At 51.6% G+C, this 11,516-nt stretch overlaps 1 protein-coding gene across 2 annotated transcripts in view; it reads left to right on the top strand.

The window, feature by feature from the left end:
- Positions 1-5,182: 5,182 nt before the first annotated feature.
- Positions 5,183-11,516, top strand: part of LOC128697884 (zinc finger protein 551-like) — a 103,638-nt gene continuing 97,304 nt past the window's right edge. For both annotated transcript variants that reach the window (XM_070079947.1, XM_070079948.1), the window contains exon 1: positions 5,183-5,314. The gene's annotated coding sequence lies outside the window, so the exon portion shown is untranslated. The remainder of the gene's footprint in view (positions 5,315-11,516) is intronic.

The following is an 11,516-nucleotide window of genomic DNA, read 5'->3' as shown; positions in this document are numbered from 1 at the left end:
CCTAACCGATATAAGCTGGGAAGATATACTAAGCAACACAGACCCCAACTTATGCCTAGAACAGATTAACTCGGTAGCACTCGATGTATGCACAAGGCTTATTCCTCTAAGAAAAAGGAGGAGTAGATGTAAAACAGAAAGAGACAGGCGCTCCCTTTACAGGCGACGGAAAAGAATAACAGAGCGGCTAAAAGAGGTCAATATATCTGAAATGCGTAGGGAGACACTGGTCAGAGAAATAGCAAGCATCGAACTTAAGCTAAAAGAATCCTTTAGGAGTCAGGAATCGCGGGAAGAACTAAAAGCCATAAATGAAATCGAAAGAAACCCAAAGTATTTCTTCTCCTATGCCAAATCAAAATCGAGAACAACGTCCAGTATTGGGCCCCTACTTAAACAAGATGGGTCCTACACAGATGACAACAAGGAAATGAGTGAGCTACTCAAGTCCCAATATGACTCAGTTTTTAGCAAGCCGCTAACCAGACTGAGAGTCGAAGATCAAAATGAATTTTTTATGAGAGAGCCACAAAATTTGATTAACACAAGCCTATCCGATGTTATCCTGACGCCAAATGACTTCGAACAGGCGATAAATGACATGCCCATGCACTCTGCCCCAGGGCCAGACTCATGCAACTCTGTGTTCATCAAGAACTGCAAGAAGCCCCTATCACGAGCCTTTTCCATCCTATGGAGAGGGAGCATGGACACGGGGGTCGTCCCACAGTTACTAAAAACAACAGACATAGCCCCACTCCACAAAGGGGGCAGTAAAGCAACAGCAAAGAACTACAGACCAATAGCACTAACATCCCATATCATAAAAACCTTTGAAAGGGTCCTAAGAAGCAAGATCACCACGCATCTAGAAACCCATCAGTTACACAACCCAGGGCAACATGGGTTTAGAACAGGTCGCTCCTGTCTGTCTCAACTATTGGACCACTACGACAAGGTCCTAAATGCACTAGAAGACAAAAAGAATGCAGATGTAATATATACAGACTTTGCAAAAGCCTTCGACAAGTGTGACCATGGCGTAATAGCGCACAAAATGCGTGCTAAAGGAATAACAGGAAAAGTCGGTCGATGGATCTATAATTTCCTCACTAACAGAACACAGAGAGTAGTCGTCAACAGAGTAAAGTCCGAGGCAGCTACGGTGAAAAGCTCTGTTCCACAAGGCACAGTACTCGCTCCCATCTTGTTCCTCATCCTTATATCCGACATAGACAAGGATGTCAGCCACAGCACCGTGTCTTCCTTTGCAGATGACACCCGAATCTGCATGACAATGTCTTCCATTGCAGACACTGCAAAGCTCCAGGCAGACATCAACCAAATCTTTCAGTGGGCTGCAGAAAACAATATGAAGTTCAACGATGAGAAATTTCAATTACTCAGATATGGTAAACATGAGGAAATTAAATCTTCATCAGAGTACAAAACAAATTCTGGCCACAAAATAGAGCGAAACACCAACGTCAAAGACCTGGGAGTGATCATGTCGGAGGATCTCACCTTCAAGGACCATAACATTGTATCAATCGCATCTGCTAGAAAAATGACAGGATGGATAATGAGAACCTTCAAAACTAGGGAGGCCAAGCCCATGATGACACTCTTCAGGTCACTTGTTCTATCTAGGCTGGAATATTGCTGCACACTAACAGCACCTTTCAAGGCAGGTGAAATTGCCGACCTAGAAAATGTACAGAGAACTTTCACGGCGCGCATAACGGAGATAAAACACCTCAATTATTGGGAGCGCTTGAGGTTTCTAAACCTGTATTCCCTGGAACGCAGGAGGGAGAGATACATGATTATATACACCTGGAAAATCCTAGAGGGACTAGTACCGAACTTGCACACGAAAATCACCCACTACGAAAGCAAAAGACTTGGCAGACGATGCACCATCCCCCCAATGAAAAGCAGGGGTGTCACTAGCACGTTAAGAGACCATACAATAAGTGTCAGGGGCCCGAGACTGTTCAACTGCCTCCCAGCACACATAAGGGGGATTACCAACAGACCCCTGGCAGTCTTCAAGCTGGCACTGGACAAGCACCTAAAGTCAGTTCCGGATCAGCCGGGCTGTGGCTCGTATGTTGGTTTGCGTGCAGCCAGCAGCAACAGCCTGGTTGATCAGGCTCTGATCCACCAGGAGGCCTGGTCTCAGACCGGGCCGCGGGGGCGTTGACCCCCGGAACTCTCTCCAGGTAAACTCCAGGTAAACCCCTGGCAGTCTTCAAGCTGGCACTGGACAAGCACCTAAAGTCAGTTCTGGATCAGCCGGGCTGTGGCTCGTACGTTGGTTTGCGTGCAACCAGCAGCAACAGCCTGGTTGATCAGGCGCTGATCCACCAGGAGGCCTGGTCACAGACAGGGCCGCGGGGGCGTTGACCCCCGAAACTCTCTCCAGGTAAACTCCAGGTACATAATTCCTGGACTGTCAGGTACATAATTCCTGGACTGTCAGGTTCATAATTCCTGGACTGTCAGGTTCATAATTCCTGGACTGTCAGGTTCATAATTCCTGGGCTGTCAGGTTCATAATTCCTGGACTGTCAGGTACATAATTCCTGGACTGTCAGGTTCATAATTCCTGGACTGTCAGGTACATAATTCCTGGACTGTCAGGTACATAATTCCTGGACTGTCAGGTACATAATTCCTGGACTGTCAGGTTCATAATTCCTGGACTGTCAGGTTCATAATTCCTGGACTGTCAGGTACATAATTCCTGGACTGTCAGGTACATAATTCCTGGACTGTCAGGTACATAATTCCTGGACTGTCAGGTTCATAATTCCTGGACTGTCAGGTTCATAATTCCTGGACTGTCAGGTACATAATTCCTGGACTGTCAGGTTCATAATTCCTGGACTGTCAGGTACATAATTCCTGGACTGTCAGGTACATAATTCCTGGACTGTCAGGTACATAATTCCTGGACTGTCAGGTTCATAATTCCTGGACTGTCAGGTTCATAATTCCTGGATTGTCAGGTACATAATTCCTGGACTGTCAGGTTCATAATTCCTGGACTGTCAGGTACATAATTCCTGGACTGTCAGGTACATAATTCCTGGACTGTCAGGTTCATAATTCCTGGACTGTCAGGTACATAATTCCTGGACTGTCAGGTTCATAATTCCTGGACTGTCAGGTTCATAATTCCTGGACTGTCAGGTACATAATTCCTGGACTGTCAGGTTCATAATTCCTGGACTGTCAGGTTCATAATTCCTGGACTGTCAGGTTCATAATTCCTGGACTGTCAGGTACATAATTCCTGGACTGTCAGGTACATAATTCCTGGACTGTCAGGTACATAATTCCTGGACTGTCAGGTACATAATTCCTGGACTGTCAGGTTCATAATTCCTGGACTGCCAGGTAAACTCCAGGTTCATAATTCCTGGACTGTCAGGTACATAATTCCTGGACTGTCAGGTACATAATTCCTGGACTGTCAGGTACATAATTCCTGGACTGTCAGGTACATAATTCCTGGACTGTCAGGTTCATAATTCCTGGACTGTCAGGTTCATAATTCCTGGACTGTCAGGTTCATAATTCCTGGACTGTCAGGTACATAATTCCTGGACTGTCAGGTTCATAATTCCTGGACTGTCAGGTACATAATTCCTGGACTGTCAGGTACATAATTCCTGGACTGTCAGGTTCATAATTCCTGGACTGCCAGGTAAACTCCAGGTTCATAATTCCTGGACTGTCAGGTACATAATTCCTGGACTGTCAGGTACATAATTCCTGGACTGTCAGGTACATAATTCCTGGACTGTCAGGTACATAATTCCTGGACTGTCAGGTTCATAATTCCTGGACTGTCTGGTACATAATTCCTGGACTGTCAGATACATAATTCCTGGACTGTCAGGTACATAATTCCTGGACTGTCAGGTTCATAATTCCTGGACTGTCAGGTACATAATTCCTGGACTGTCAGGTACATAATTCCTGGACTGTCAGGTACATAATTCCTGGACTGTCAGGTTCATAATTCCTGGACTGTCAGGTACATAATTCCTGGACTGTCAGGTACATAATTCCTGGACTGTCAGGTACATAATTCCTGGACTGTCAGGTTCATAATTCCTGGACTGTCAGGTACATAATTCCTGGACTGTCAGGTACATAATTCCTGGACTGTCAGGTACATAATTCCTGGACTGTCAGGTTCATAATTCCTGGACTGTCAGGTACATAATTCCTGGACTGTCAGGTACATAATTCCTGGACTGTCAGGTACATAATTCCTGGACTGTCAGGTTCATAATTCCTGGACTGTCAGGTACATAATTCCTGGACTGTCAGGTACATAATTCCTGGACTGTCAGGTACATAATTCCTGGACTGTCAGGTTCATAATACCTGGACTGTCAGGTACATAATTCCTGGACTGTCAGGTTCATAATTCCTGGACTGTCAGGTTCATAATTCCTGGATTGTCAGGTTCATAATTCCTGGACTGTCAGGTACATAATTCCTGGACTGTCAGGTACATAATTCCCAATATATATTGTTCTCATTTCTGCTTTTCAAGAAAACTTCGTCTTGTTTTCAGTCAGCTGCCTGGCAGGCTGGCAGGCAGACAGGCTGGCTAGCAGACAGGCTGGCTAGCAGACAGGCTGGCCGGCTGGCCGGCTGGCCGGCTGGCAGGCTGGCAGGCTGGCTAGCAGACAGGCTGGCTAGCAGACAGGCCGGCTGGCAGACAGGCTGGCCGGCTGACTAACCAGCTCTCAGCTTCAATACGGTACAGTCTGTGGCAGGCTGGCAGGCTGGCAGGCTGGCAGGCTGGCAGGCTGGCCGGCTCTCAGCTTCAATACGGTACAGTCTGTGGCAGGCTGGCAGGCTGGCAGGCTGGCCGGCTCTCAGCTGCAATACGGTACAGTCTGTGGCAGGCTGGCAGGCTGGCAGGCTGGCAGGCTGGCAGGCTGGCCAGCTCTCAGCTGCAATACGGTACAGTCTGTGGCTGGCAGACAGGCTGGCAGGCTGGCAGGCTGGCCGGCTCTCAGCTGCAATACGGTACAGTCTGTGGCTGGCAGACAGGCTGGCAGGCTGGCAGGCTGGCCGGCTCTCAGCTGCAATACGGTACAGTCTGTGGCAGGCTGGCAGGCTGGCAGGCTGGCCGGCTCTCACCTTCAATACGGTACAGTCTGTGGTGGCCACGTAACCCACAACAACAACAACAATGTAACTCCAGAATTACTCAACTTCTCTGTAAATTATCCTGACATAATATAATAATAAAGTAACTATAACTGGAACATTAATTTATGAGGTAAGTAAGAAGACTGAGATATTAATATATATTGAAATAATATAATAAATGAGAGAGAAGGAAGGAGAGTGTCTCAGCGCTGACTATATTAACTTTAATTGTAAATGTTAATTAATAATAGTTAACCTAAAATATTATTATATGGTTATTTATGTTCAAGTTTTGTTGGTAAGAAGAGTCCCGTGGCCTGGTAGACAACGTTGTGGCTTCCCACACTCAGGGTCCGTGGTTCAATCCCCGGCACGGGTACAAATGTTGTTTCCTTACACCTGTTGTCCCGTTCACATAAGTAGGTACCTGGGTGTTAGGTGACTGGTGTGGGTGGCATCCTGGGGTCAAGATTGAAGGATCACAGTGGATATAAGACAGGCAGTACCTTGATGACCCCAACCCTGAGTTATCCTGGGTTATCCTGGCTGGCTAACACTCCCTACCCTGGGTTATCCTGGGTGGCTAACACTCCCTACCCTGCGTTATCCTGGCTGGCTAACACTCCCTACCCTGGGTTATCCTGGGTGGCTAACACTCCCTACCCTGGGTTATCCTGGCTGGCTAACACTCCCTACCCTGAGTTATCCTGGGTGGCTAACACTCCCTACCTTGGGTTATCCTGGCTAGCTAACACTCCCTACCCTGGGTTATCCTGGGTGGCTAACACTCCCTACCCTGGGTTATCCTGGGTGGCTAACACTCCCTACCCTGGGTTATCCTGGCTGGCTAACACTCCCTACCCTGAGTTATCCTGGGTGGCTAACACTCCCTACCTTGGGTTATCCTGGCTAGCTAACACTCCCTACCCTGGGTTATCCTGGGTGGCTAACACTCCCTACCCTGGGTTATCCTGGGTGGCTAACACTCCATACCCTGGGTTATTCTGGGTGGCTAACATTCCCTACCCTGGGTTATCCTGGCTGGCTAACATTCCCTACCCTGGGTTATCCTGGCTAGCTAACACTCCCTACCCTGGGTTATCCTGGGTGGCTAACATTCCCTACCCTGGGTTATCCTGGGTGGCTAACACTCCCTACCCTGGGTTATCCTTGGTGGCTAACACTCCCTACCCTGGGTTATCCTGGGTGGCTAACACTCCCTACCCTGGGTTATCCTGGCTGGCTAACATTCCCTACCCTGGGTTATCCTGGCTGGCTAACACTCCATACCCTGGGTTATCCTGGGTGGCTAACACTCCCTACCCTGGGTTATCCTGGCTGGCTAACATTCCCTACCCTGGGTTATCCTGCCTGACTAACACTCCCTACCCTGGGTTATCCTGGGTGGCTAACACTCCCTACCCTGGGTTATCCTGGCTGGCTAACATTCCCTACCCTGGGTTATCCTGGCTGGCTAACACTCCCTACCCTGGGTTATCCTGGGTGGCTAACACTCCCTACCCTGGGTTATCCTGGGTGGCTATCACTCCCTACCCTGGGTTATCCTGGGTGGCTAACATACCCTACCCTGGGTTATCCTGGCTGGCTAACACTCCCTACCCTGGGTTATCCTGGGTGGCTAACACTCCCTACCCTGGGTTATCCTGGGTGGCTAACACTCCCTACCCTGGGTTATCCTGGCTGGCTAACACTCCCTACCCTGAGTTATCCTGGGTGGCTAACACTCCCTACCGTGGGTTATCCTGGCTTGCTAACACTCCCTACCCTGGGTTATCCTGGGTGGCTAACACTCCCTACCCTGGGTTATCCTGGGTGGCTAACACTCCATACCCTGGGTTATTCTGGGTGGCTAACATTCCCTACCCTGGGTTATCCTGGCTGGCTAACATTCCCTACCCTGGGTTATCCTGGCTAGCTAACACTCCCTACCCTGGGTTATCCTGGGTGGCTAACATTCCCTACCCTGGGTTATCCTGGGTGGCTAACACTCCCTACCCTGGGTTATCCTTGGTGGCTAACACTCCCTACCCTGGGTTATCCTGGGTGGCTAACACTCCCTACCCTGGGTTATCCTGGCTGGCTAACATTCCCTACCCTGGGTTATCCTGGCTGGCTAACACTCCATACCCTGGGTTATCCTGGGTGGCTAACACTCCCTACCATGGGTTATCCTGGCTGGCTAACATTCCCTACCCTGGGTTATCCTGGCTGGCTAACACTCCCTACCCTGGGTTATCCTGGGTGGCTAACACTCCCTACCCTGGGTTATCCTGGCTGGCTAACATTCCCTACCCTGGGTTATCCTGGCTGGCTAACACTCCCTACCCTGGGTTATCCTGGGTGGCTAACACTCCCTACCCTGGGTTATCCTGGGTGGCTAACACTCCCTACCCTGGGTTATCCTGGGTGGCTAACACTCCCTACCCTGGGTTATCCTGGGTGGCTAACACTCCCTACCCAGGGTTATCCTGGCTGGCTAACATTCCCTACCCTGGGTTATCCTGGATGATTAACACTCCCTACCCTGGGTTATCCTGGATGGCTAACACTCCCTACCCTGGGTTATCCTGGGTGGTTAACACTCCCTACCCTGGGTTATCCTGGGTGGCTAACACTCCCTACCCTGGGTTATCCTGCCTGGCTAACACTCCCTACCCTGGGTTATCCTGGGTGGCTAACACTCCCTACCCTGGGTTATCCTGGGTGGCTGACACTCCCTACCCTGGGTTATCCTGGCTGGCTAACACTCCCTACCCTGGGTTATCCTGGGTGGCTAACACTCCCTACCCTGGGTTATCCTGGGTGGCTAACGCTCCCTACCCTGGGTTATCCTGGGTGGCTAACACTCCCTACCCTGGGTTATCCTGGGTGGCTAACACTCCCTACCCTGGGTTATCCTGGGTGGCTAACACTCCCTACCCTGGGTTATCCTGCCTGGCTAACACTCCCTACCCTGGGTTATCCTGGGTGGCTAACACTCCCTACCCTGGGTTATCCTGGGTGGCTAACACTCCCTACCCTGGGTTATCCTGCCTGGCTAACACTCCCTACCCTGGGTTATCCTGGGTGGCTAAAACTCCCTACCCTGGGTTATCCTGGGTGGCTGACACTCCCTACCCTGGGTTATCCTGGATGGCTAACACTCCCTACCCTGGGTTATCCTGGCTGGCTAACACTCCCTACCCTGGGTTATCCTGGCTGGCTAACACTCCCTACCCTGGGTTATCCTGGCTGGCTAACACTCCCTACCCTGGGTTATCCTGGGTGGCTAACACTCCCTACCCTGGGTTATCCTGGGTGGCTAACACTCCCTACCCTGGGTTATCCTGGGTGGCTAACACTCCCTACCCTGGGTTATCCTGGCTGGCTAACATTCCCTACCCTGGGTTATCCTGGATGATTAACACTCCCTACCCTGGGTTATCCTGGGTGGCTAACACTCCCTACCCTGGGTTATCCTGGGTGGCTAACACTCCCTACCCTGGGTTATCCTGGGTGGCTAACACTCCCTACCCTGGGTTATCCTGCCTGGCTAACACTCCCTACCCTGGGTTATCCTGGGTGGCTAACACTCCCTACCCTGGGTTATCCTGGGTGGCTAACACTCCCTACCCTGGGTTATCCTGGGTGGCTAACACTCCCTACCCTGGGTTATCCTGGCTGGCTAACATTCCCTACCCTGGGTTATCCTGGCTGGCTAACACTCCCTACCCTGGGTTATCCTGGCTGGCTAACACTCCCTACCCTGGGTTATCCTGGGTGGCTAACACTCCCTACCCTGGGTTATCCTGGGTGGCTAACACTCCCTACCCTGGGTTATCCTGGGTGGCTAACACTCCCTACCCTGGGTTATCCTGGCTGGCTAACATTCCCTACCCTGGGTTATCCTGGATGATTAACACTCCCTACCCTGGGTTATCCTGGGTGGCTAACACTCCCTACCCTGGGTTATCCTGGGTGGCTAAGACTCCCTACCCTGGGTTATCCTGGGTGGCTAACACTCCCTACCCTGGGTTATCCTGCCTGGCTAACACTCCCTACCCTGGGTTATCCTGGGTGGCTAACACTCCCTACCCTGGGTTATCCTGGGTGGCTAACACTCCCTACCCTGGGTTATCCTGGGTGGCTAACACTCCCTACCCTGGGTTATCCTGCCTGGCTAACACTCCCTACCCTGGGTTATCCTGGGTGGCTAACACTCCCTACCCTGGGTTATCCTGGGTGGCTAACACTCCCTACCCTGGGTTATCCTGCCTGGCTAACACTCCCTACCCTGGGTTATCCTGGGTGGCTAAAACTCCCTACCCTGGGTTATCCTGGGTGGCTGACACTCCCTACCCTGGGTTATCCTGGATGGCTAACACTCCCTACCCTGGGTTATCCTGCCTGGCTAACACTCCCTACCCTGGGTTATCCTGGGTGGCTAACACTCCCTACCCTGGGTTATCCTGGCTGGCTAACATTCCCTACCCTGGGTTATCCTGGATGATTAACACTCCCTACCCTGGGTTATCCTGGGTGGCTAACACTCCCTACCCTGGGTTATCCTGGGTGGCTAACACTCCCTACCCTGGGTTATCCTGGGTGGCTAACACTCCCTACCCTGGGTTATCCTGCCTGGCTAACACTCCCTACCCTTGGTTATCCTGGGTGGCTAACACTCCCTACCCTGGGTTATCCTGGCTGGCTAACACTCCCTACCCTGGGTTATCCTGGGTGGCTAACACTCCCTACCCTGGGTTATCATGGGTGGCTAACACTCCCTACCCTGGGTTATGCTGGCTGGCTAACACTCCCTACCCTGGGTTATCCTGGGTGGCTAACACTCCCTACCCTGGGTTAGCCTGGGTGGCTAACACTCCCTACCCTGGGTTATCGTGGGTGCCTAACACTCCCTACCCTGGGTTATCCTGGATGGCTAACACTCCCTACCCTGGGTTATCCTGGGTGGCTAACACTCCCTACCCTGGGTTATCCAGGGTAGCTAACACTCCCTACCCTGGGTTATCCTGGATGGCTAACACTCCCTACCCTGGGTTATCCTGGGTGGCTAACACTCCCTACCCTGGGTTATCCTGGGTGGCTAACACTCCCTACCCTGGGTTATCCTGGGTGGCTAACACTCCCTACCCTGGGTTATCCTGGCTGGCTAACATTCCCTACCCTGGGTTATCCTGGCTGGCTAACACTCCCTACCCTGGGTTATCCTGGGTGGCTAACACTCCCTACCCTGGGTTATCCTGGGTGGCTAACACTCCCTACCCTGGGTCATCCTGGGTGCCTAACACTCCCTACCCTGGGTTATCCTGGGTGGCTAACACTCCCTACCCTGGGTTATCCTGGGTGGCTAACACTCCCTACCCTGGGTTATCCTGGCTGGCTAACGTTCCCTACCCTGGGTTATCCTGGCTGGCTAACACTCCCTACCCTGGGTTATCCTGGGTGGCTAACACTCCCTACCCTGGGTTATCCTGGGTGGCTAACACTCCCTACCCTGGGTTATCCTGGATGGCTAACACTCCCTACCCTGGGTTATCCTGGCTGGCTAACACTCCCTACCTTGGGTTATCCTGGCTGGCTAACACTCCCTACCCTGGGTTAACCTGGCTGGCTAACACTCCCTACCCTGGGTTATCCTGGGTGGCTAACGCTCCATACCCTTTGTTATCCTTGGTGGCTAACACTCCCTCCCCTGGGTTATCTTGGGTGGCTAACACTCCCTACCCTGAGGTATCCTGGGTGGCTAACACTCCCTACCCTGGGTTATGCTGGCTGGCTAACACTCCCTGCCCTGGGTTATCCTGGCTGGCTAACACTCCCTACCCTGGGTTATCCTGGATGGCTAACACTCCCTACCCTGGGTTATCCTGGCTGGCTAACACTTCCTACCCTGGGTTATCCTGGCTGGCTAACACTCCCTACCCTGGGTTATCCTGGCTGGCTAACACTCCCTACCCTGGGTTATCCTGGCTGGCTAACACTCCCTACCTTGGGTTATCCTGGCTGGCTAACACACCTTACCCTGGGTTATCCTGGCTGGTTAACACTCCCTATCCTGGGTTATCCTGGGTGGCTAACACTCCATGCCCTGGGTTATCCTGGGTGGCTAACACTCCCTACCCTGGGTTATCCTGGCTGGCTAACACTCCCTACCCTGGGTTATCCTGGCTGGCTAACATGCCATACCCTGGGTTATCCTGGGTGGCTAACATTCCCTACTCTGGGTTATCCTGGCTGGCTAACACTCCCTACCCTGGGTTATCCTTGCTAGTTAACACTTCCTACCCTGGGTTATCCTGGCTGGCTAACAC

This window comes from Cherax quadricarinatus, unplaced genomic scaffold (assembly GCF_038502225.1).
Source record: "Cherax quadricarinatus isolate ZL_2023a unplaced genomic scaffold, ASM3850222v1 Contig53, whole genome shotgun sequence".
NCBI classification, from domain to species: Eukaryota; Metazoa; Arthropoda; class Malacostraca; order Decapoda; family Parastacidae; genus Cherax; species Cherax quadricarinatus.
The sequence above is the reverse complement of the archived record's forward strand: the minus strand, read 5'-3'. Positions and strand labels throughout refer to the sequence as shown.